The sequence below is a fragment of the Bos indicus genome, chromosome 9, assembly GCF_029378745.1.
Source record: "Bos indicus isolate NIAB-ARS_2022 breed Sahiwal x Tharparkar chromosome 9, NIAB-ARS_B.indTharparkar_mat_pri_1.0, whole genome shotgun sequence".
In the NCBI taxonomy this organism is placed as follows: Eukaryota; Metazoa; Chordata; class Mammalia; order Artiodactyla; family Bovidae; genus Bos; species Bos indicus.
This window is the reverse complement of record NC_091768.1, coordinates 58,722,148-58,749,913: the sequence shown is the minus strand read 5'-3', so window position 1 is coordinate 58,749,913 and position 27,766 is coordinate 58,722,148. Positions and strand designations below refer to the sequence as shown.

General features: G+C 35.4%; 1 long non-coding RNA gene across 2 annotated transcripts in view; it reads right to left on the bottom strand.

Moving 5' to 3' along the window:
- The window catches only part of LOC139184921 (uncharacterized), a 318,414-nt gene extending 291,488 nt beyond the window's left edge, over positions 1-26,926 (bottom strand). For both annotated transcript variants that reach the window (XR_011568459.1, XR_011568460.1), the window contains exon 1: positions 26,766-26,926. This is a non-coding gene — a long non-coding RNA (uncharacterized lncRNA). The remainder of the gene's footprint in view (positions 1-26,765) is intronic.
- Positions 26,927-27,766: the final 840 nt, after the last annotated feature.

Here is a 27,766-nt window from a genome sequence, read left to right as displayed (position 1 = left end):
GATGGCATCATTGACTCCATAGACAGGAGTTTGGGTAAACTCCGGAAATTGATGATAGACAGGGAGGCCTGGCGTGCTGCGATTCATGGGGTTGCAAAAGTCAGACACAACTGAGCGACTGAACTGAACTGAACTGAAGCCTATGGTTTTGTCGAATTTCCCATGTTTGAGTTTCATCTGATTATGTCCTCAATGTGATGTTTGTTTCTTCATCTCCTGTATGTCTTGTTAACCAGAAGCTGTCTAAAGTTTAATCAGACTCAGATTAAACATCGTTGTGTATACATTATATTGCATTACTTTATAAGCTGCATAATTTCAAGTTGTTCCACAATGAGTTATGCTAATTCTGAATGTTTAGTTAAGTTCTGATTTTCACCTTTTCCTATTGTTAAAACATAGTTTTAAAAAAATATTTCATAGAAATATTGAAAGGTTTCCAGTATCTATTTTTTGTTATTACCTTTGCTTGTAAAAGAATAATCATAATGCTTTCCATTTCATAACTCATCATCACAAAGTTTTATATATATATGTGTGTGTGTGTGTGTTTATGTGTGTGTGTGTGTGTATGGAAAGAGAATTTGAACTTTTACATGCGTAAGATATTTTTAAAGTAGGTTTAAAGTGTTACCTGTATGTTTATTCTCTAACATTTTAGCATAATAACTTTATCTTTTAAAATAGCTCTGTTCTATTCCTGAGATTAATTTTCTTATTTTGGAGAAAACATTAGGAGTTTTCAGTTTTCCGTTGATTTGAGGTTATAATTTACTAACAAGGTGTCCCAGGTGAAGTAAGTGGTTGGTGTGCGGCTCAGCCATCACAGCAGGAACCTCAAGCCCAGCAGGAGGGTTTCATTGAACAGTAACCACACCAATTGTTCGATCTGCTAAAATATAAATTATATGGAAAAACGGAAAAGTGAGTTGGTATTTTAGTTGGGAAAATATATATGATTTAGATTCTGAGGAAAATTAGCTTTAAACAAGAGAAAAATAGAAGTCTAAATTTTGTATGAGAAAGCTAAGCCCAAGAGAGCTGTGGGATCCTTCCTGTGAGATTTCTCCATGATCTGAGTAATGCAGACACTTCTATAGAAAACTACTACAGAAATACAATAAAGAAATCCCCACACATTTTTACCTGTAGCTATTCAACATTCTGTTTAAATAATAGGACTTTGCCTTTTTTTATTATCTTATCATTTGACGGGTCTTTGTTTTCTTTATGGGAAATGTATTATGGGCATTAGTGATTATGGACAAAATCCATATGGACAAAGTCAGTTACTCAAAAAATGCAAAACTGTGATGCTGATAGCAAATATTCTTGATGTGCCTGGGAGATGAAATTTGAGGATGAAAGCATCTTATTCAGAGACAATGGTTCTTTTGACTTCCTAGCTGCATCATTCAGCCTTTGCATTGATTTTTCATCAGTTATATTTGTCGTCTCTGAGGGAGAACATTATACAAAGTACAAAGTAAGAAAATATGGGTGGAAAATTTCCCTTCCCATTTTTGTCTACACATACCTTTTTAAGGTTTCTTTGTTTTCCTTTTTTTTTTTTTTTTAGCTTTTGTAGAAGTTTTGGCAAGAGATGAATGTATTTCTTCAGTTTTAATAAGGAGTCTTGCTGGATATATTTTATCCTAAGTCATGGCAGCTACTTTTCAAAACATTCCTTGTTGCTGTAGCTATTATAACCTTTGTGACCACAAATACTCAGTACTTGATCCAGTTATTTCCATACAATTTTATGATGCTTCAGTACAGACAGGGTAATATGTTTAGCTATAAATCAGGGGACTTTCCTGGGCTAAAGCTTCACTTTTGGAGTGGTGAAAATAATAGGTTAATTAACCTTGCCAATTACATTTGTGATCTGTGTCTTTTTGTTCCCTTTTATAAACACTGGGAATATTAAGAAAAGAATGTGGATATTTGGTGATAAATTTGAATAATCAAGTCTAACATGGTATTTTAATGATGTCGAAGGCCATTTTGGGGCTTCCCTGGTAACTCAGTGGTAAAGAATCTGCCTGCCAATGCAGAAGACATGGGTTCAGTCTCTGTGTGCAGAGACTGTGTACATCCTATAGGATGATTCCCCAGAGAAGGAAATAGCAACCCACTCCAGTATTCTTGCCTGGGGAATCCCATGGACAGAGGAGCCTGGTAGGCTATACTCCATAGTGTTGCAAAGATTCGGACACAACTTAGCCACTAAACAATGACAACAAGAAGGCCATTTGTATATTCATTTACCAAACATAGCCAAACAGAAAAAAAAAAAAAAGTGTCAGAGTAGGTTTTTCTAATTTACATTTTCTTTAGGGTGACTTACTCAGTCCACACTTTCACTGCTCACAGCTCTCCCTGCTCTGCGTGGTGCTGATGCTCTTGGTCAGTGTCCAGGTCTGGCTGACAGCTGGCCTGGAGGCCATGGTCCTCTTCCAGAGGCCCTCCCGGCTGCCAGCAGCCTAGCTTAGGCTTGTACCCATGGAGGGTTATAGTGTTTTAAGAATACAACAAAATCCATAGCTTCTTCATGACAGATACAGAGTTTGCCCATTGTTTCTACTACCACAATATCCAAGTCCAATTTAGATAGAAGGAGTGGATAAATAGAGTCTACCTCTTGATAGGACATATTGCAAATGACTGTGCCATTCTCCAACCACCACATACCTGGGAAAGTGGGAGAATTTAAAGGACTCTTTTTTAAGGTTTTATTTCTTTTTTTTTCAATTAAAAAATGTTTAAGTTTTTATAAAGACTTCTTTATGTGAATATTTTGTAAATTACTGAATATATAGTGGGTTACCATGTTCTTTTCATCATTTTTATTTCTGCAAATAAGATGTTTATATGTTAAAATCCTAAAAATAAAAATACCTGCTGATTTCATAGTGTTAGTTTGCAAAGTATTCTCACCTTATTGTGCACTTAAACTTCCATTAAAAAACTCATAAGTGAGATCATTATTGTTGAAAATAGTTGAACAGTATTTCACCTGCCTTTACTCTATGCGCACCAAAATTTTAGTTGCCTTTTAAGAAAACATTCTCCAACAACATCCCTTACACTTGATCCTGAAGTATTTTCTCTCACCTTAGATGGAAATATTAATAGTATTATTAGCAGAGTAGAAAAAAGTTACTAAAAAGTGCATAGGTAGCTCAAACCATTAGATAATCTTACTGTTTATAAGTAAAATAATTAACTTTATTATGAGTGCTAGTTGTTTTGCTTGGTATATTCAAAAAAAGGTATGAGACAAATTTACATAGAAGTTGATCTAAGTACAATTTTTATAACTCCACATTATTTTAATTTGGAAAGTATTAATTTCTTGCCTATACTATCAGATACAAAACAGCTGTGAAACCATGTAATAGGTCCACCAAATTCATTATAAGGTCCTTAACTTATTGCCAGGTGGTTACTTAATGCTTTTCAATGAGTAGAAGTTATTTTAATATTAAACTGCACACATTAATAATGGTATGATATATGCATATTAATTAGCTATTTTATGTTAAATATTTTCACATTTAAATATGTCAGGTTTGAATATGTTAGGTTTATTTATAATAGGTCAATCTGTCATAGAAAACATAAATTTATTTTACAGAATTTAAATAACCCAGGAAATCAATCAGATTAATTTGGGCAAAGTGCATAGTCTTATACTACATCATGATTTATTGTAGTACTTATATAAGAATACTTCTTATTTAAAGCAAATTTTATTAAAATAGCTTTGCTTTGAAAGTTGAATATTTTTAAAATATTCTATTGTAAAAAATAAAGCTACCTAATGATGCTGCAAAATCTAGATGGAAAATCCATGACTTTAGACTACTGCTAAAAATGAAATTTCTCATTGGAGAGTATAAATAATCAAGTACTAATTATTCATTGAGATTGATTTTCTAAAAGTTCTCTTGAAAATATTTGGTGTGAAAATAGTTTGTAAATGCCTTTTATGGAAAAAAGGTCTTTCAGGTTCAAAATGTTTGGAATATGCTGAATACCATGGTACTTTTGGAGGGCTTCAATTCTCACTCTTATATCAAATATAATGCAGTAGCACCTGCATTTTGGGAACATGCTACTTTTACAATATATGGTAACATAGTTTCACTAAACACATTTATGTAAGATAGAATTACAGGAAAAATTTCAGAGTTATAAAATACTTTAGATATCAGATAAATTGACTCAATATGTTCTGATTATTTGCAGGTGGCAAATATCAAATACAAGTTCACTTTATTACTCTTTTGCTTTATAAAATATATATTCTTTTTATTTTGAAAGGTCTTATTTCAACTTCTTCATTAAATATTTTATAAAGATATTTCTTAACACAGGCTTGTAAACCATATAAAATGTTAAGAAATATCATTACAGTATGCTTCCTCTGTGATTTGAATGACAATTGAAGTGGTTGTTATATTTGATGCAACAAAGATCTGCCTGTAGAACTGGCTCATGGTTTGCAAACAATGTTGAAACATTTTATGAAGATATCCTAAAGCACATAGATGTGCTTTTAAGAGACTATTAGCAAGGTGAAAAGGCAGCCTTCAGAATGGGAGAAAATAATAGCAAATGAAGCAACTGATAAACAACTAATCTCAAAAATATACAAGCAACTCCTACAGCTCAACTTCAGAAAAATAAATGACCCAATCAAAAAATGGGCCAAAGAACTAAGTAGACATTTCTCCAAAGAAGACATACAGATGGCTAACAAACACATGAAAAGATGTTCAACATCACTCATTATCAGAGAAATGCAAATCAAAACCACTATGCGGTACCATTTCACGCCAGTCAGAAAGGCTGCGATCCATAAGTCTACAAGCAATAAATGCTGGAGAGGGTGTGAAGAAAAGGGAACTCTCTTACACTGTTGGTGGGAATGCAAACTAGTACAGCCACTATGGAGAACAGTGTGAAGATTCCTTAAAAAACTGGAAATAGAACTGCCTTATGATCCAGCAATCCCACTGCTGGGCATACACACTGAGGAAACCAGAAGGGAAAGAGACACGTGTACCCCAATGTTCATCGCAGCACTGTTTATAATAGCCAGGACATGGAAGCAACCTAGATGTCCATCAGCAGATGAATGGATAAGAAAGCTTTGGTACATATACACAATGGAGTATTACTCAGCCATTAAAAAGAATACATTTGAATCAGTTCTAATGAGATGGATGAAACTGGAACCTATTATACAGAGTGAAGTAAGCCAGAAAGAAAAACACCAATACAGTATACTAACGCATATATATGGAATCTAGAAAGATGGTAACAATAACCCTGTGTACGAGACAGCAAAAGAGACACTGATATATAGATCAGTCTTATGGACTCTGTGGGAGAGGGAGAGGGTGGGGAGATTTGGGAGAAAGGCATTGAAACATGTATAATATCATGTATGAAACGAGTCGCCAGTCCAGGTTCGATGCACGATACTGGATGCTTGGGGCTGGTGCACTGGGACAACCCAGAGGGAGGGTATGGGGAGGGAGGAGGGAGGAGGGTTCAGGATGGGAAACACAGGTATACCTGTGGCGGATTCATTTCGATATTTGGCAAAACTAATACAATATTGTAAAGTTTAAAAAAAAAAAAGACAGTTACAAACTATTATTTCTACATATTCAGAAGTCACTATTAAAAATATTTTAGAGTACTGTGCAAAGATGAAAATAATAACATGTTAGTCCACATTATTATGGAATTTCAGATATTATTTATATTGCCATATATATGAAAAATGCTATTATCATAAGCGGATTTCAGTTTTAGCAACATGGTGGTTTAACAATATAAATTACATCTATATATATTGTTAGAAACAATCCCACTCTTTTTTGATCTTAAGTTTTCAATAAACCCAGTATTCTCCATCTGTCTACACTTATAGAAAAGATTGACAAGGCTGGAATTATATTGTTATGTTTGATCCAAAGTTATGATTAGAATAATTGTGTGAATTCTTCAATTGTTATACTGATAGTAACATATTTCCCTCTATTTCTAATGCCAGTTTTGACAGATTGACTGTTGTCATGTCAAGCAGGCTACTCTTCTTTATTATTTCTATATGCAATGGAACTTCCAGTAATAACAACTTGTACCACTTGAGTGTTCTTGGGATTGATAAAAGAAGTACGAAAAATCATTAAAATATATTTGGTTTAAAAGAATCCTAGTAACTAGAAACTCTGATATGTGAATTCTCATTTAATCTGTTTTGTATAAATTTTAGAACATATGACATATTTATTTAAAAATCTTGCATGATGCTCCAAACGTTAGAAAGGATTGTTTTTCAAATGCTAAAGTTCTATTTAACCATTTTGGGCTACCTTCACGGCTCAGTGGGTAAAGAATCCGCCTGCAAATGTGGGAGACCTGGATTCAATTCCTGGGTTGGGAAGACCCCTGGAGAAGGGAAAGTCTACCCAATCCAGTGTTCCGGCCTAGAGAATCCCATGGATAAAGTCCATGGGGCTGCAAAGAGTGGGACACGACTGAGCTACTTTCACTTAACTTATATTACTGTTTATGGTAACAAAAATAAAGGACATTTAAACAAAAATGAAAAAGTTTTTAAACGGAAATACTTTTGTTTCCTAGTTTCTAAGTAAGAATTGTCAGCTGATGTGCTGACAGTTCTAATATGAGGACTATAGCAGACTTGAAGCTGATCAAGATACCACCACAAATGAACTCATCTACAACACAGAAATAGAGCTACAGATGTAGAAAATAAATTAATGATTACCAGCGATAAGGTGTGGAGGGATAAATTGGGAGATTGGGATTGACATACACACCACTATAATTAAAATAGGGTAATTAATAAGGATCTACTGTATAGCACAGGGAACTCTATTAAACACACTGTATTGACCTATAAGGGAAACGGATCTGAAAAAGAGTGGATATACATATATAACTGATTCACTTTGCTGTACATCTGAAACTAACACAACACTGTAACTCAACTCAAATAATAATAAAAAAAATACACCACCTAGATAGACTGGTATCGAATAGCCAAACAGGTGTATTTATATATGATGTGGAAGCAAAATAGATTTGTTTCAGTCAGTGTACTGTGTATAAGAAGTAACATGACTTAAATCTGCTACTCTTCAGTATCAGAATCTTGCCTGCAAACTGCCACTTTGCATTCATCTACTTCCTAGTTCACATTCATTTACTTAGTTAATAGCATTTTAAAAGTTTCCTTCCCTTCCTTCCTATATTCCTTCCTTCATTCCTTCTCCTTTCTCTGTCCCTTCTTTATTCTTTCAATTTATGATTTTGCAAAGAGTGGAAAAGTATCTGCAGAAGAATAAAACATTCATTTAGGAAATAGTAATTCACAATGAACTCTAAACAGACCAAATATATAATCCTAACCTAAAATACTATGTAACCTAGTGAGAAATGGTATTTGATAGAATCAACAGCATTGTAATTTAAATATTATGTATATAATTTTCATTGATATTTTGGGGCATAAATTTCAACCTATTTTAGTACATTTTTCCTTTATAAAAAATAAAGAAATTTAAATGTTTGAAATAGAAAATCTTATATGTCAGCCTGAAAGAAAGTATAAATGTACAGAAGAAAAATTCACTTTTTTGGCAAATTGGTGAGATTCATTTGTGAGGGAAAAGTCAGAAACCTGTTTCTGTACATCTTACCTAATCTTGTTTCTAACAATATTTTTATGTAGGCACATTAATGATCAAACTTTATGTGAATACTTTGCATTATATAAACTAAGTACCGTTAAGTCATAGAATTCACAATTCTACTTAACAGGAAAAAAAAGTCATGCTTCTCTGTTCTTTTTTCCTCTGCTCACTCTGCCACACCTATCCTGCTAATTAAGTTCCTCAACCTTGAAGATAATGATATTCCAATTTTTTTTGAAGAAATAAATTTAAGGATACATTTACATCATATTAAATGAAAACTGTACTTCTGAGAATAACCTTGAAAAGCACCATAATATTTGCTCTTGCAACAGAATAAGGTCGTTTGGAGAAAGAGACAAGAATAGGAAAGAAGAAAATCAAAGTATTGGTAACTATTGATAGCCCTTGAATTTTTGTCTAATTTATTATATACAGTCTGACAAAGCCCACATGATTTAGGTTTTAAGATTTTTCTGTGGGAAAATGGTATACAAATTTATTTGCTCTTATTTATGTACTAGAAATGTTTAGGATTTTGTAGAATGTTACCCTAATCTGAAGATTAAATAAAACATCTGAAAACAAAGCAAAACAAAGCTCATAGGTAATAAGGAAGTTTATTCAAATAGGACTGTCCACATTCAAGAAGAAAATGAAAATATGAAAAAAATTTAGGACTCCAGGTTATTCCAGAAAATCAATAAGAAACATGGTGTATTTGACTATTCCTATTACTTGATTTTCATTAGATGTTTTAACCTAAAATGATTGGTGTTAAAGTGTACTGAATATGTGATATACTGCAAAATCTCTTCTCAGTGTAAAATGATCATAAATTGAATTGAAATAGGTCATTTAAAACACCTAGCATTATCTCTCCAGTAGTGAATAAAGTGGGAATAAAATAATAATTTTTAGGGTCTCTGTCTCACATTTAGGCAAAAGTCTACAATAGTCTTTTTTCTACTCAGTAATAACAAGTTAAACCACCAGCTCCTAATCTGTCCACCCTGTACAGACCTGCCAGCAACATGGCAACAGAGAGACCAACAGAAAACAGTCAAAAGGGTAAAATTAAACAAATCAAAGATTTAAATCTGTGAACTATGAATTTGTTCTTAGCAAACTATTGTGAAAATAGACTGATTAGCTTGGAGGAAAGGACAACTGGTGTCATTGTCCATTTTCTTTCCTTCTTGCCCTGTTTCCCAGCCATCCAATTCTCCACCCTCCACCGTATGCCACATTTAGTTTTTCTGAGACTCTAAGATTTCTCAAGTTTTGATGATTTCTACAATCAAGGGTTTCTTCAAATCTGTTATAAGTTTATCTGACAATATGTTCTGGAAGATTCTGAAGGTTTAGTAGATTGGGGTCGATTAATTCAGAAAACAGCAGATACCACAGAACTATCTCATAGCTCTCCAAATGGCAGCCTTCCAGAATATGGTGAGAGGTTTTATGGCCCATAATAAATCAAAATTTCCATATAAAGTTGAGCACTTGTTTCCAAACCAGCTCTAAAAACATTTTAAAATATCATACTGTACATCGAATATTAGTTTGGAAAAAACAAATGAGGAAAACATATTGCACGTCTAAATATTTTAAAATTATAAATCAAAGTAAAGAGTGTTTTGTCCTTCTATCATGACAAATACATCTTCAAAATGACAATATCAAAAAACTGGTTTAGCCATAATACTTATATAACAGGATGCCAATGAATATAAAGACAACTGAATTATTTTTTTCATGACTAGCTATCATTAAGTGGGTTGGTGGCATCTAAATAAGAACTAAAATAATAATAATTCCATAAATTATAACATAGTATTTCATAAAATGTATTTTCCTTGTCTTTATTTCAGCAAAATAATATCATTATAGTAAGGGATTTACTAAATGTTTATACTACTGATCTTAAGGTGTGCATTTTGAATACAATTGTATTCTCTTTTTAATCATTTAACAGAGTGTAAATGAAAGCAAATGTAAATATTCAAGGAAAGTAAATTAAATGTGAGAATCAAAAATATTTTTTATGTTTTCCTAAGTAGAGTTTCTCTTAAGTATTCAAATGTTTATCTATATAAAACATAATTTATAATTACTGAATCAAAAAATATACAAAAATAAAAACTTAAATTTTTGCAAAATTAATGAACTTTTATGTAATATGCTTTTACAAATAGAGTCCTTTACAATGTCTAGTGTCTCTGTACCTGGCATTTTAGAAATTGGTTCCATACTTCATGCATGTTTAAATGCACAGCAACATACATGCAAATTCAAGGATAATAAGAATTGTTTTACATGCCAAAATGTTTCATAGCTGTCTTGTACTTGATGTGCTAATTTTTTAGTGTTCTGGAACCATAAATTGGAATATGAACAGAAGCAAGAAAATGGATACTCAGCACTCCTGGGAAACAACACTTTGTCATGCAAGAATCTCTTGCATTCTTACTCTCTGAGAGAAGGATTTGACAAGTTCATTAATTTGAATTTTTCTTACCTAAGCACATCCACAACTCAATTCTCCTGCCCTCTGAAATACTGTCCATCTTTAAATTGAGCAGGGATATAAACCACTATATCCAAATGTGGTTACCTTTTCTTTGGAAGAAACAAGGAAAACATAGTGAATCAGTATAACCTTGGAGTCTTAAAGAGGTTAGTCGCCAGACAGAGTATATGGTTTGGGTCCCAGGTTGTGCTGTGTGCTGGTGCTGACTGCTTGACCCCAAATGAGAGGGGCATCTATACTGTTCAATGCATTTATTTTCTCTGGGCTTATGATCCCTGAAACTCCGTCAAAACACAGGATGGCAAGGATTCCCATGCTTGGGTCTTGTGTCAATTCATAATTCTGTGATAGTTGAAATGGCTTAGAAAGCCATTTGCAAACTGTACAGAACCAGTGTCACAGCTGTGTATATGGATTTATATGAATACATATCTATACAAATATATACAGAGTACATCATGAGAAACGCTGGGCTGAATGAAGCACAAGCTGGAATCAAGATTGGTGGGAGAAATATCAATAACCTCAGATATGCAGATGACGCCACTCTTATGGCAGAAAGTGAAGAGGAACTAAAGAGCTTCTTGATGAAAGTGAAAGAGGAGCATGAAAAAGATGGCTTAAAGCTCAATATTCAGAAAACTTAGATCATGGCATCCAGTCCCATCACATCATGGCAAATAGATGGGGAGACAGCAGAAACAGTGTCAGACTTTATTTTGGGGGGCTCCAAAATCACTGCAGATGGTGACTGCAGCCATGAAATTAAAAGACGCTTACTCCTTGGAAGGAAAGTTATGACCAACCTAGACAGCACATTAAAAAGCAGAGACAGTACTTTGCCAACAAAGGTCCATCAAGTCAAGGCTATGGTTTTTCCAGTAGTTATGTATGGATGTGAGAGTTGGACTATAAGGAAAACTGTGCACCAAAGAATTGATACTTTTGAACTGCGGTGTTGGAAAAGACTCTTGGACTGCAAGGAGATCCAACCAGTCCATCCTAAAGGAAATCAGTCCTGAGCGTTCATTGGAAAGACTGATGTTGAAGGTGAAACTCCAATACATTGGCCACCTGACGTGAAGAGCTGACTCATTCAAAAAGACCCTGATGGCAGGAAAGATTGAGAGCAGGAGGAGAAGGAGACACCAGAGCATGAGATGATTGGATGGCATCACCGATTCAATGGACATGAGTTTGAGTAAACTGTAGGAGTTAGTGATGGACAGGGAAGCCTGATGTGCTGCAGTCCATGGGGTTGCAAAGAGTCAGACACGACTGAGCAACTGAACTAAATGGAACTGATACATGAATATGGGCTTCCCTGGTAGTTCAGATGATGAAGAATCTGTCTGCAATATAGGAGAACAGGGTTCGATCCCTGGGTCAGGAAGATCCCCTGGAGAAGCAAATGGCAACCCAAACCAATATTCTTGCCTGGAGAACCCCATGGAAAAAGTTTTGTAGCATACAGTCCATGAGATCAAAAAGAGTTGGGCACAACTGAATGACAAAGCATGGATGTGCACACACACGCACACACACATACACACACATGAACATATATATATATATATATATATGAAGTCTATATGAAGTCTTCTATAGTCTATGAAGTCTATATACATATATGAAGTCTATTTATACTTATTATCATAATGGGTTTCTTTTTAAATAAATATTATTTTAAGTCTAAGAAAGAATACTACCTGGAAAATCAGAAGTCATTGACCATCTTCCTTAGGAAGAATTGATAAAAATAAGGACATGGGAGTAAGGGAAGAAAATATTTCTCATTGCATTTGCATATTAATATAAAAGATACAGTAGTAGAGCATTTAAACTGTGAGTTTAAAGGCAATACAAGCAATTCTACTAAATTTATATGATTTATCTTCTTCTTTTTAATTTTTAAAATTATTTTATTGAAATATGTTGATTTACAATGTTGTATTAATTCCTGCAGTAGAGCAAGGCAATCTTTATACATATATATATATATATATATATATATATATATATATATACACACACATACATTACTTGCTATATTCTTTTCCATTATGGTTTATCACAGAACACTGACCATACAGGTCACTGTACTACACAGTAGGTTCTTGTTTATTCATTTTATGTATCACTTACCTTCTTAGCAGACTTGTATAAAAGTATTTTGCAGGGCTTCCCAGGTGGCTCAGTGGGCAAAGATTCTGCCTGCAGTGCAAGAGACCTGGGTTAGATCCCTGGGTCGAGACGATCCCGTGGAGAAGTGAATGGCAACCCACTCCAGTATTCTTGCCTGGAGAATCCCATGGACAGAGGAGCCTGTTGGGCTATAGTCCATAGGGTCACAAAGAGCCAGACACAACTGAAGTGAATGAGCACACGTAAGTATTTTGCTACTCAGTTTTTGTTACATAAAAGATAACTATGATTGATAACATAAGGAAGTTGCCCAGAAGCATTTCTGTTGAAATCCATTAATAATAGGAAAACAGAAGTTTTGGTATTTAGTGCTTATGGTATTTATCCCATATGCTTTTAAGCCAATAGTATATGTACACATACAGGAAATACTTGAAGAAGGAAGCCTCAAGAATGTCTTAGCTCCCTTCTGAACAGAACTATGACAATCTCTGACCACCATCAATGGTCTCAGTCAAAACAGAGGCTGATGTCCTCAAGGTTACAAGGTCATAACATTTTAGCAGATAAAGCAGATGCAAAATCTGCCCAAGAACTTATGGGAAATTTATAGATAGGTGTCAGGAAAAATTGAAGACCTATTCTCTGAACCTAGAAATGCAACTTGGCAGGGGAAAAAAAGCTTGAGGAAGGAGTTAAGTGGGAGATAGTCATGGGAAATGTCAAGATAGCTGAAATAAATGAGTTAATGAATTTTACCTGGACTTAACCTTTTTAAAAATTCTGTGATCCAAGCTGTATTTTTTTTTCACCTCTAGGTTTATTCAATCTGGAAGCATCCCAAGATCTTTTGGGGGTGATATTTTTGGGCAGTATTTGCTTGCTCATGTGGCATCACGAATAAAAAATAATAGTTTAATGTTATATTGGGGAAACTAAGCATTCAAATAGGTAAGCAGGGATTAGCTGCCTTCTGATTATAAAGAGGGCTCTTAGAGCTTAATCCCCAGGAGCTATTTGCTCCAGTGTTTTTAATGGCCCTTAATAGCTGAAGCCTGCATAGAACACATATGCATGTATTTATATTTGTATTGATACATATTTCATGTATCAATTTCTATTCCCTAGCTGGAATTTGTGCTGTGAATTACTATAGTACTCTTTTGTCTAAAATGTAATTATCTAATTATGTGTTCAGGGAGATGGCAGAGCTAGACTCATAGAGTACCAATTCACAAGCATTTAATTTTTGTTGTTAATAAGAGACTATGAGAAAAGGGATCTTTCTCCCTCTGGAGTGGGGACACAGTACTCATGCTTAAGTGGTATTTTCAGAGTTGGAATCTTCCTTGCCAGCTCCTCTGGGCATCTCATTAAGTGTTTCTAGTGCTGCAGGGCAGTTTTGGCCTCTGATAGGACCCCTAAAGGAATCCTGTTAGTACATCTCAGGAGAAGAGGCCATGTAATGTGAACTTAAAGTAACTATGGAACATCAAATAATGCTAGCAAGATGTGGTCTTTACTTTTTTTAAGGATGATACAAACTCCTGTGAAGTCTCTTTTTAAGGTTCACTAAACTAGTCATAGCTTCCCTGGTGACACAGCAGTAAAGAACTCTCCTGCAATGTATGAGACAAGGCAGGAGCCATGGGTTCAATTCCTGGGTCAGGAAGTTCCCCTTGAGAAGGAAATGGCAACCCACTCCAGTATTCTTGCCTGTAAAATCCCATGGACAGCCCATGGGGTTGCAAAAGAGTAGGGCACAACTTAGTGACTCAAAAAAAAAAGACAACAAAAAGCCCCTCCTCAGTCCAAAGGTGGGTGAACCATCATTTCACTTTGGACAGTCAGTGAAGACAGGGACTGGAAAACTTGTAGGTAGTAAGCCTGTAGGCTTGCTCTGATGCTATCCTTGGGAAACTAGTCATATTGTGAGCCCACACTGATTCATCCCCCAAATTTGGTTGAATCTAAAGAGCTGATGGAAACTTATGTGATTGGCCAGTAACACAGAAAAAGGATGAAGCTGCACCTAGATTGAATTATGTCAGCACCCTCCCAGCTGCACAGCCCTTAAAAAATTCGAACCACACAATCATCAGTATTTTACAAAGCTGAATGCTACATGTCTCTTTTGACAATGAAGACTCGGTTAAAACTACATTTTGGCACTCTGAGAGATGAATAAAAATCTACTTAAACGTGGTGTTTCTAATACTCAGTGTCACGTTTTACCGGTTGGCACACATTTATCACTTCATTTCCCAGTGCAGTAAACAACTCGTAACTCACTGGTTACTTTGATTGACAGCAGCCTTGGGCATTTTTTAGCACTCATGTTACAGTATTGCATAGAGTCAAACTTCCATGGTAATTGGCTTCCACAACAACAACAATAATAGAAATAATCATTTCAGAGTTAATTTAAAGGAGCCAAAAGAAGTCAGTCAAATATGAGGACGATAAATTATGAGGATTTCTCATTTAAGTAAGTAACAGGTTTAATGGCTTTCTCTAAGTACTGAGATCATTCAATTGAACATCTGCTTTCCAGCTGTGCATATTGATATATTACTAGGTTTTTATTCCCCTCTACCCTAAATGTATCCATAAGTTTTTAGGAGTTTCACTACCTGACTTTTTGACAAAGGCTTGATTGTGAATGATATAAAAATGTCAAAAATTCTGGAGGCCATATTATGCCCAAGGTATTATTTTTCAATTGACTCCAAAGACAGATGTCCATGAACAATTAAACCATTCTCCAATCACACCTTGTTCCAGCTGGGATCAGAGAATTAAAAGGAAATAAACCCTCATAATTTACTTATTGCTAGAGTTCCTATAGTTTCCTGAATGTTTAATGGAGTCTTACTGAATAATCGTATCAATACAAAAACTATTTTGTCCATTGCTTGAACTTCTGAAATTGGCTTTTTGGTATTAAATGTAGTATTTCTTCTCTTATAATAATTCATATACTGATCACCTACTCTCAGAGAAAGCTCATCGGAGGGATATTAGGTTATGTTAAACTTGCTAAATCCCAAGTCAATTCTTAAAGCGTTTAGTCAAAAAGTACCACACCAAAACAATCTGTTCTAAAAAAAAGTGAGCCTTGCTAATCAACATAGATGTAACCCAGTATCTTATCTAATAGGGCAACATGGAGTGTGGTCTCTTCTCTCAACAACAACAAAAATCCCAGATAAGATGTCTTCTTCCAATCAGCCTTTATCATTACCGTCACCATAGCAACTAAAGAGCTCAGAACTGCAACCTAAACAAGGGAGCAAATAACATAAGCTTATGAGCCACTGCATTATCAGTGTTCATAAGATACTAATTCAAAAAAAGCTCATCATACCCACAAAGGACAAGCCGTAATTCTCTTTCCCCTACCAAAAGTATGGTTAATAAAAGTATTTCACCATGTTCTGGGCTTTATGGATTAAACAGCTTAAGATATGGGATGATGTAAGCCAAGGGGACCATGTACTCATTCCAGTCCCATGATGCACTTCACAATGGCAGTCTGCAGACTGGCACAGCAATATCCCACCTAAGATGAGATTTATTGATTGATTGGTTTAATTTTATTAAATGACACTAAAGAAACACGGGTTGTTTTTTTTTTCATAACAATATATGTAATTAGGAGAATACTATATATGAAAATACAGTGTAGGACATATTTGGCCTGCCCCAAATGAGTTCTAAAAATAATAGACCCTTGAGCCATCACGACTTTTCAGATTCTTAAAAGAACATCTGTGAGATGTTTTCAAAATTCTCTATTATTTTTCAAACAGCAATAAGTTTCTAATCATTTTAGATGCATATCTCAGAAGAAAGGTTAACAGTGATTATAACAATGATAATAATAATACAATTAATAATAGTTAATAGTACTTGCATATCTTATGGGCTTCCCTGATAGCTCAGACAGTAAAGAATCTGCTCACAATACAGGAGACCTGGATTCGATCCCTGGGTCTGGAAGATTCCCTGGAGAAAGAATGGCAACCCAGTCCAGTATCCTTGCCTCAAGAATTCCATTCCAAAGGCCCAATAAAAGGCTAAAATTACCAGTTGATATATATTTCTTTTATCATTAATTTTTGAATGTGCTATTTTTTCTATTACAATTCCATCTTCTTCATGTCAAATCTATATCTAATTTAAGCTCTGTGACTTTTACACGATTCTTGTCAAGATTCATTTTGGTTACCTTCCATACACTTCTGTTTTTAAAATGGTAGCCTTTGAACACTTGTAGCTTATAATTCGGAGAAGGCAATGGCACCCTACTCCAGTACTCTTGCCTGGAAAATTCCATGGATGGAGGAGCCTGGTAGGCGGCAGTCCATGGGGTCTCACAGAGTTGGACACAACCGAGCGACTTCACTTTCACTTTTCACTTTCATGCCTTGGAGAAGGAAATGGCAGCCCACTCCAGTGTTCTTGCCTGGAGAATCCCAGGGACAGGGAAGCCTGGTGGGCTGCTGTCTATGGGGTTGCACAGAGTCAGACACGACTGAAGTGTCTTAGCAGCAGCAGCTTATAATTTCTATGCATTTAATACCTAACATATCTGATCTGGTATTATACTTTAGCTCCAAAGACAGTCAAAATTTCCTTCTCCCTGGCTTCTCAGAAAGCAGACCTACCAATGGAGAGGAGATTACAGACTGGAATATTGCCAAGTGCCCTGGTCAGAAGGTTAGTCCAAAAGGTAGCTTAAAGCAACTGAATTCTGGGAGATGAGAACAAATCAGAAATGAAGTCAGCCATTCCTGAGGGTAAATCTTGTATGAATGGGAGAGAAGCAAACAGGCCGACAGTAGCTATATCCCAGCTTTTCACACAGTGTGAAGAGAAGAAAATATCATCAGAGTCAGGGATCTGATGCACAAGTTTCCCCAACAGGCAGATAATAAAGCTTTCTTTGTGGTTGACTGGGGACAAGTAGCATTAGAACCACAATCCCTAAAAAAGCAATAGACTCTTAGTTTCATGGGAAATCAGATAAATAAATATGAAGGTTCTAGTTACATGTTGTAGGTCTATTACCATTAAAATTATATAGTGAGGTAATCTGTGAAGTCAATTTGCTTCTCTACAAAATTATACAAAATTCAATAGCCAAGACTTTTTCTTTCTTCCCTTTAAAATCAACTGAGATGCACTTCATAAATAATAAAATGAGAAAAACCTTTGTGTTTTTACCTGAAATGATTAACTTTGTCATTGATTTAAAAATTCTAGAGGCATGCTAAGCTCTTCTACCCAAGGTAATGGTCATTCTAAGACCTACAAGGGTTATCATGGTGAGAGAGGACGGGCTACATCGAGGATGGGAAGCTTAGATGCAGATGGATGATGAGAAGTTACAGGTTGTTAAGCCCTGAAGGTTTTACAACTTAAATAGGAAATGAAGTACGAAGAGTTCATGTAATTACAACACAGTGTGACAAGTTCTCTGTTAAAAATGCGAGTACAGGGTACTCAGAGCACTGGCATTCCAGCCAGAATGGAAAATAGATGACTGAAGAAGAGGCAAAGTGAGATCAGGAAAGCTTCTTGGTGGATAAGACATCTGAGTTACATTTTGAATAGTGAGAAGGAATTTGCCAGCTGAGTCTGGGTGAGAAAGGTAATACATTCTGCACAAAAAGTCTAGCATAGCATTTTCAAAGATCCTTAAGTACTTTAACATGGATGGATGGTAAAACTTCATGAGTCAGAAAAATCAAGTCTGCAGACTTTTGCAGACGCCAGATCACCAGCAAACATGGCTATCTGGAGTTTGAATTTGATCCTGAAGCCATTGGTGAGCCATGGAATGGGTTTAAGCAGTGAAATCACACTCTTTAGCTTTTAGGAGGTTTGAATTTTTAATCCATCTTTCATCAAATGGAGTATCGAAAAGATCAGAAGCCAAACCAGCCTGGAGCCTAGAAGACTAGTCGCGATAACTCGTATGGGAAATGATGCAACTGATGGAAGAAAAGCCGTGAGATTCAAAAGGAAGAGATGTGGTTGACTATGATTAAGAGTCCAAATTTGGACTTGCTCTCCACTGGGTTGAAAGAGGGGGAAAAAGCAGCAGATTGGGGAGGGTAGAGGTAGAAAATCCCATTAGTCTTGGGACATAAGGTTTTTCCAGAATCTGTTACCAAGCTCCAAATCTCTAGGGCATGATATCCCTTTTATGTGGAGTCTAAAGAGAAATGATACAAATGAACTTATTTACAAAACAAAAACAGACTCACAGAATTTACCAGAAAGGCAGGGAAACAAAGAATGTTCCAGGTAGAGGCAACAGAATTTGCAAATGACGTGAAAGTGGAGCTATTTCAAGGGTTAATTATTACTGAAACTTAAGACTGTGCACAGGAGAAAGAAAAACAAGAATTAGTTAATAGTGATTACCTCTGGGGAGGAGCTCAGAAAAGTAGAGAATGACAGAGATGTACCTTGTTTAGGTTGTATGAATTTATTTCTTACAATGTAGATTTTAAGTATTTAAAAAAATAAAAATACAGTTGCCTTATGACCGTGCAATCCCACTCTTGGGCATATATTTAAAGAAAACTCTAATTTGAAAAGATACCCGGTCGTTCATAGTACTATTTTCAATAGCCAAGACATGGAAGCAACCTAAATGTTCATCAACAGATGAATGGATAAAGAATATGTGTTACTTATACACAGTGGAATATTACTGAGCCACAAAAGGAACAAAATAATGCCATTTGCAGCATTGTGGATGTTCCTAAAGATTGTGATATTAAGTGAAGTAAGTCAGAAAAAAACAAATATCTCATGATATAATTTATATGTGGAACCTAAAAAGGATATAAATGAACTTATTTACAAACCAAAAATAAACTCACAAATATAGAAAACAAACTTATGGTTATGAAAAGGCATGGCGCCAGTGGGGCAGGGGATAAATTAAGACTTTGAGATGAATATGTACATACTACTATATTTAAGTAGATAACTATTAAGGACCTACTGTGAGGCACAGGGAACTGTACTCAATGTCTTGTAATAAACAATAATGGAAGATAGTTTGAAAAAGAACATATGTATGTATGTATAACTGAATCATTTTGTGGTACACTTGAAACAAACACAATGTTGTAAATTAACTATATTTTGTTAAACTCTCAACAATTACTTTTTAAAAATAGCTTAATAAAATGAGAAACACTTGAAAGAAAAAAAAATAAAGAAAGAATGAATTTATGGTTTTATGACTTTATGGGAGGTGGGGGCTGTGGGGGGAAAGCATAGTTAGGGAATTTGAGATCAACACATATACATATATATTTCAAATGATTCTCTTTATTGTACAGCAGAACTAACATTGTAAAGCAATTATATTCCAATAAAAATAAACTACAAAAAATTGAATAATAAAATAAAATGGATAATCAACAAGGACTAACTGCAGAGCACAGGGAACTCTGCTCAATGTTATGTGGCAGCCTGAGTAGGAGGTGAGTTTGGGGGTGAATGGAAACATGTACGTATGGCTGAGTCCCTTCGCTGTCCACTTGAAGCTATCACAACATTGTCAATCAGCTATACCCCAATAAAAATCAAAAGATAAAAATTGTGTATAAATGGAGGCAGCTCACTGTGGAAAATTAAAGAATGGGCGGTCATGATGGCCAGTATGTTCCAGGGAATTCTTGAGAGGTGAACCAGGAGAAGTTTTAGCTTCACAGAAAAAAAGGAGGAAGATAAAGATGGCATTTTTATACACATTCTCCTTCTCTTGCCTTTTGAGTAAGAAGGAAGAAACTGAGCCTACAATCAGCACTCAGCTAGAGGTGTAAATCCTAGGAATAACCCTGGTGTGGGCATTCTACAAAAATGGGTATTACAATTTTAAGTACCTTTTCTTCCTTGCTAGATTTTTCAGGGTCAGAACTGTGTCTTATACCTTAGTAGTTCTGGAAGTGAGTAAAAAACAAGCAAACAAACAAAAAAAAGGTGTGCTCTAAGTTCATCTTTAAAGACAATCTTCTCTAAGGATGGTGAACTCATTCAGCATACAGCAATGTTAATACAGCATTTCTATGTCTGTGGGTCTATTTCTGCTTTGTATATAAGTTCATTTGTATCTTTTTCTTTTATAGGGTGGAAAATAAATTTATGGTTACCAAGGGGGAAGGGAGATGATGAGGGATCAATTACGAGTACACATATCACTATATATATAGAATGGGCTTCCCTGGTGGCTCAGTGGTAAAAAATCAGCCTGCTAATGCAGAAGACATGTGTTTGATTCCTGGGTCAGGAAGATCCCCCAGAGAAGGAAATGGCAACCCACTCCTGTATTCTTCCCTGGGAAATCCCATGAGCAGAGGAGCCTGATGGGCTACAATCTATAGGGTCTTAAAAGTGTTAGTGACTAAAACAACAATTTATGGAATAGGTAAATGATAAGGACTTATTGTATAGCACAGGAAACTATGTTCAATATTTTGTAATAACCTATAATGGAAAATAATCTGAACAAGGATAGATTTATATATAAACATATATGTATATATACATGTATAACTGAATCACTTTTCTGTCCACCTGAAACTAATACAATATTGTAAGACAACTGTGTGTGTGTGTGCATGTGTGTGAGTGTTTGCTTAGTCACGTCTGACTCTTTGCAAACCCGTAGACTGGAGCCCGCCAGGCTGCTCTGTCGATGGGGTTTTCTAGGCAAGAATACTGGAGAGGGTTGCCATTTCCTACTCCAGGGGATCTTCCCAACACAGGAATCAAACTCCCTTCTCTTGCGTCCCCTGCAATGGCAGGCCGATTCTTTACCACTTCATCTTTAATAATTTCTTTTTCCTCTGCTCACATATACAATACAGCATTTCTAAGTTGTAATCATTCACAGAACACATATTTACTGAGCACATAAAATGTGCTAGGCACAGCTCTAGAGATGGAGGATGTGGCAGTGAATGAAATAGGAAAAATCTCCTGTCTTTATGGAGGCAGCATTTTAGGCAAAGAACAGATAATAAATAAGATAAGCCAGTAAATGCATAGTATGTTAGACAATGGTAAATGTAGCAAGAAACCATGAAGCAGGAAAGGGGAAAAAGTATCAGAAGGTGGCCGCAATTTTAGTTTATCTTTCAAAATTTTTATTGGAATATAATTGATTTACAATGTTGTATTATGTTCTGGTGTACAGCACAGTGAATCAGTTACATATATACATATATCCATCCTTTTTTAGATTCTTTTCCCATATAGGTCATTACAGAGTGTTGAGCAGAGTTCTCTGTGCTATACCGTAGGTCCTTATTAGTTACCTATTTTATATATGGCGGTGTGTATACGTCAGACAGAGTAGCTTCATCTGGTCTCATGGAAAAGCTGATATTTGAATACAGATCCAAAAAGGATATGAGCAAGCCACACAGATATCTGGGGAAGAACCTCTGAGTAGCAAGAGAAGCACATGGAGAGGTTTAGAGATGGAAGTTGACCCAGTGTGTTTAATGGCCAGTGGGGATAGAAGGTATGTGAGCAGAGAAAATGAGAGCAAGAAAAGTAGGCCATGAGAGAAGAGAGGTGGTGAGTAGCCATATCAGCTAGGCTCAGTCATGCTAAGGTAAGGCTGGCTCTTTTTCTTAGTGAGATGGAAGCCCTTGCAAGGTTATCCGCAGAGGAATAATACAGCTTGATTTATGTTTTAACAGGCTCACTCTGGCTGCTGTGTTGAGAATAGGGTTATGAGATGGTGGGCAGGGGCCAAAGCAGAAGAAAATTAGGAGGCTTTTGCAATTATCTAGGCATGAAATGGGGGCAGCTCCCAGCTTGGAGCAAGATTGTGGCAGTGCAGGAGATTAGAAGTGTTCAGTTTCTGGATATACTATTAAAGGTTCTGGATATATTGTTAAAATTTCTGGATATACTATTAAAAGGACAGACACCCAACTCATAAAAGGGAACATGGTGCCTGGGTTTGAAATTGCCTTAGTCCCCAAGACCAGGAACTCCAAGATCTGAGGCTGACAATCTGGAGAAGCAGGAGAGATCTGATGTGTAGGTCTGGTCTGAAATCTTGCCGACTCAAGACCCAGGGAGAGCCAATGTTTCAGTCTGAGCCTACAAGCTAGAGAAGACCAATGCTGGGAGATAAGTGGTCTGGCAGGAGTTCCCTCTCATTCAGACTTTTTGTTCTATTCTGGTCTTTGACTGGATGAATCCCATTCACATTAGAGAGGGCTATCTTATTTGCCCCATTTAATTCAAATATTACTCTCATGTAGAAATATCCTCACAGACACACCCAGAATAATGTTCATCCAGAAGTCTGAGTACACACCCGATGGCCCAGTCAAATTGACACATAAGATTAACGATCATAAGTCCACCCTTTGTCAGCTTGGGACCTATATGCATCTTCTTAAGTCATACTTAGGCTCCAAATAAGGACAAGGTCATAATTGCACCCAACATAATACAGCTCTCTTGTGTACAATCGAAAACACACTAACCTCTTTCTCAGAAGAGAAAGTAAAGTCCTTGAGTGATGTTTAGTCTTCTCCTTGATATTCCATAACTAATTAGTGGTACTTAAACATTATGATATAAAGCTAACACATCTTAGGTTACATGATGAGAGAATACAGAGGGAAAAAAACAAACACATTTACTTCATATATGCATGTACAGATTCACAACAAAATAAGGAGAAAATACTAATAACAATCACAATCCTCATTTCTTTAGTGGTCACAAGGTTATAGCTTATATTATAACTACCTTCTTCCACTATTCATTCTGTATTCCCTTTGCCTTCAGCAAGTGCTTCAGCCTGTTGTGCTTCTTTACCTGGTGGAGTAGTAGTCCAATCTCCCCTTGATATTCAGGATTATCACTGTAGAAAGTGTAGTAAATCCCTTCTTTGCCTGTTAATCCAAAGGCAAAAGCATTGTGGACAATGGCTGGTCTCTGGTCTTAATTTCTAATTCAATGGAATCTTCCTTGTGTCTCCTGGTGGAAATGCCTCCTTTTCAGCTTAGACCTCTAGACCAACAGAGCATAAACTCATGGGAACAGGAATTGAAAATATTGCTAGTGGGATCATTAAGTGTAAGAGTGAGTGATATCTTTAACACTTATGGCCATGATTCCTGGACCTCAAAGCCTGGCTGTAAGTGAAGCAGCACCATATATCAGACACTGATTCAGAGCATACACAACTTTCTACAAAGAATTTCGACCTACCTCTCTTTCAGGTATTGCCACTCAACGGGCACTGTATCTGAGACAATCATTCTGTCAAGCCAGCTGCTTCAGGATGGTGGGGAATATGGTAAAACTAATGAATCCCCTAAGCATGGGCCCATTGTCACATTTTTGTGATGAAGTGAGTTCCTGGTCACTCATTTTGTTCTTTTCAAATATTCAATTGAATGATGCACATCCACATAAGGGAGGGCAATCTGCGTTACTCACTCCACCCATTAAAATATTAATTTCATCTAGAAATACTCTCACAGACACACCCAAAGAAATGTTTGGCCAAATGATTGGGCATAAAATTAATCATCACAGCAAGCTTGTTCTAGGCTAGCTTTAAGAATATATGAATGTGCACAGCAAAAGAGCTATAAACAGAACAAAAAGACTTCCTCCTGAATGAGAGAAGATACTTGAAAACCAGATATATGATAAAGGGTTAGTATCTGCAGTAGACAAAGAACTCATGTAACTCAACATCAAAGAACACTCAAATGATCCAATGTTTAAAAAGGAGGCAGAGGACATAAATAAACATTTTCCAAAGAAGAAATACATAAGGCCAAAAAGCACATGAAAAGATGTGCAATATCATTAATCATCAAGGAGATACAAAGCAAACCCACAATGGGATATCAGTTAACATCTGTCAGATGGCTATTATCAAGAAGAAAAGAAATAATAAGTGTTGGTGAGGATGTGAAAAAAGGAACCCTTTGCACATTGTTGGTGGAAATGTAAATTAGTGCAGCTATTCACTATGGAAAACAGTACAGAGGCTCCTCAAAAAATTAAAAATAGCACTGCCAAGCAATTTCACTTCTAGATATCTATTCAGAGAAAATTAAAAAATAACTCAAGAAGATTTATGCACCTCTGTGTTCATTGCAGCATTATTTACAATAGGCAAGACATGGAAACAATCCAAATGTCCATCAATGGATGAATGGACAATATATATATTATATACTTATATATTATTATATATTATTTATTATTATATTTATATTATATATATAATAAAGGAATATCTTTCAGCCATATAATATGAAATTTTGTCATTTGCAACAACATGGATGAACTGTGAAGGAATTATACTAAGTGAAATAAGTCAAGACAGAGAAACACAAAAACCATATTATCTGGCTTACATGTAGAATCTTACAAATAATAACAACAAATGAACTCATAGATACAGAGAATAGATTGGTGGTTACCAGACACAGCAGATGAGAAGTGAACGGAATGGGTGAAGAGGTTCAAAATATATACATTTCCAATTATGAAATAAATAATACATGCAATTTAATGTACATTATGATGTCCATAGTTATTAATGCTGTACTGTGTATTTGAAAGTTGCTAAGAACATAGATCTTCAAAGTTTTCATCATGAGAAAAAAATAGGTAACTGTATGGTGACAGATGTCAACTAGACATTGTGGTAATCACCTCACAATATACACAAATATCAATCATTATGTTGTACAGATGAAGCTAATAGTGTTATGTGTCAATTACACCTTTAAAAATGGCTGTGTGTTTAAATACTTCTGTCAAAGCATGTTTGGTAGAAATAGAGTTTGTTTCCGAACAAACTATTTGTGAAATTCGAGACCAAACTTTACCTTGTAAGGAGTAGATTAGTAAATTAGAGAGAGGATTTCAACATGTATCTTGTCCTATAACCATAACCCCAGGGCAGGACAGAATGAAGAAAGTAGGAGGTCAGAAAGTATGTGCAGGCTTGCTCCTTACAATAAAGCGAGTAACACATTACCTATTATCTCTGTCCATACTTGATACTGAATACAACATTCAAGATACAGCTAAAACTTCTTATTTTTAGCACAGGAAAGATGTTTGAGTTTGAACCTATGTATTGGTTTTTGAAAATATAATACCGTATCCTTTAGATGCTGACCTTGATGTTACATTTACTGCCATATTGGCACTAACTTCTGTTTGATAATCTACCAACAGATGGTCAGGGTATCTTGGTATGTTTTCTAGTCCCTTGTCTATTTGTGCATCATTTGACAGGATACTTCTGAGGCAGCAAAATTTAGCCTACAATGTTATGGTTCATTGTTTCTAGCAGTGGTTTTGGCTTTATCTGGAATTCTTTGATTCAAATTGATATATGACTCTAATCTTATTCAACCAGATTGTCAAACAATAAGGATGTGACAACTCTGTAAATTTCCAAGATCAACTGTTCTCTTCTATAACAACTGCACAGTATCCTAATATTAGAGCGCTGTGTACTTGGCAAATACAAAAGTATTATCAAATGTGTCATTACTTATTTAAAGATAAATGGTAGCATACAGATTGCTATCCCAATTTTTAATGGTAGTAAGTTATCACTCTAGTATTTGGAACAGTTTTGTTGTAATATGCAAGAATGATGGAGAAATTCAGAGCCAAAAATTGTTTGGATTTTACACACTATAGTGAAATATTTGGCAGAATTTGGTATATGATTTCAGATTTAGTAATGGTTTCAGAACCCTTATATAGAAATATCACAGAAATAATTTGGCAAATATGGATTGCAACAGTTGAATTTTTATATCATTTGTTCTGAGAATGCAATTTTTTCCTCTCTGATGAAATATAAGAAATGGGGACCAAACTTTGAGGAAAAAAAAATAATTGTCACAGCATTGCATACAGAAACAGAAGTGGGAAGCAGTTTGAATTAACAAATATTGGAATAGATTATGGCTTATTAAAATAACGCATTTTAATGCAATGCACATTATAAACCAGTTACATAGTGTTTCCAAAATATTGAAAAATGAAACCATATATAAAATTTCTACTGTGTCTATCTGTTTGTGTATATATATGTGTGTGTGTGTGTGTGAGGAAATATAATAAAATATAAACAATATATCTTTTTTAAAGGAATCGGTATATTCAGTCAGCAGAGAACAATGTATCCTTGATGGTGAGATTATCCAAGCTTTTTATTTCTTCTTTTTATTGAACTTTCACCAGTTTCTACAATGATACATGGTGTTCCCTGATGGCTCAGCAGGTAAAGAACCTACCTGCAATGCAGGAGACGTAGGTTTGATCCCTAGGTCAGGAAAATCCCTTGAAGGAGGGCATGGCAACTCATTCCAGTAGTCTTGCTGGGAAAATCCCACAGACAGAGGAGCCTGGTCAGCTACACTCCTCAGGGTCGCAAAGAGACACAACTAAAGCAACTGAGCACATACAATGATGCATACAAAGTGATTAGAAAAAAATCCATAATAGTTAAAAAATAAAACAGAAAATAGTCCAATTGTTAATTCTATGCCATTAATAGAGGCTTCTATTGTGTGCAGTTCCATGGTGCTCTCATGCTGTGAGTAGTAAACAGAAAATTTTCAGTAGATATAAAACTGTTATGAACATTAGTTATCTTTTGAGTTGAAGGCATATAACTTAAAATTGTTTTAATACTAGAGGAATATAGATATTTTGATAACAGATTTTGAATCTCATTGATAGATGAATAGAGGTATGTAGAAAGATCTCCTTTCTGACTTGCTTAAGAATGTCTTATTCTTAACATTCTAACAAACCATAAAAATGCCTTCTCTATCTATGTACTTTTTAGGAATTTAATAATTGAATGAGTAAATATTTCTCTCTTTTGAAGTTCCCATAAGAATTAAGTAACATCCCTAGTGATTTAATCAACTTACCTCCTCAGTACCTTCTGAATTTGAATGGCACTTGCACCAGAGTCAGAAAAAAAGAAAACAAATATATGACATTAACTGAATCAATAAAAATGAAGCACAGGAAATGATTATTCCCTGAGAAGTGTCAGATATGATAACAAAGGCAGACATGATGACAATTTATATGAAGGTTTACAGTTAAGAAGGCATCTACTAAACTGAAGTTATTTGAATGACAAACATTCTCATCTCATCTGCCTCAATGAGAATTTTGCTCTATGTGAAATGCACATATTGAGAAATGTTTATTGATAGGATGTGTTTCTTTATTTAACAAGTCAGGCAGTCATTTTATTTCAGTCTTTCTGTATAAAGTA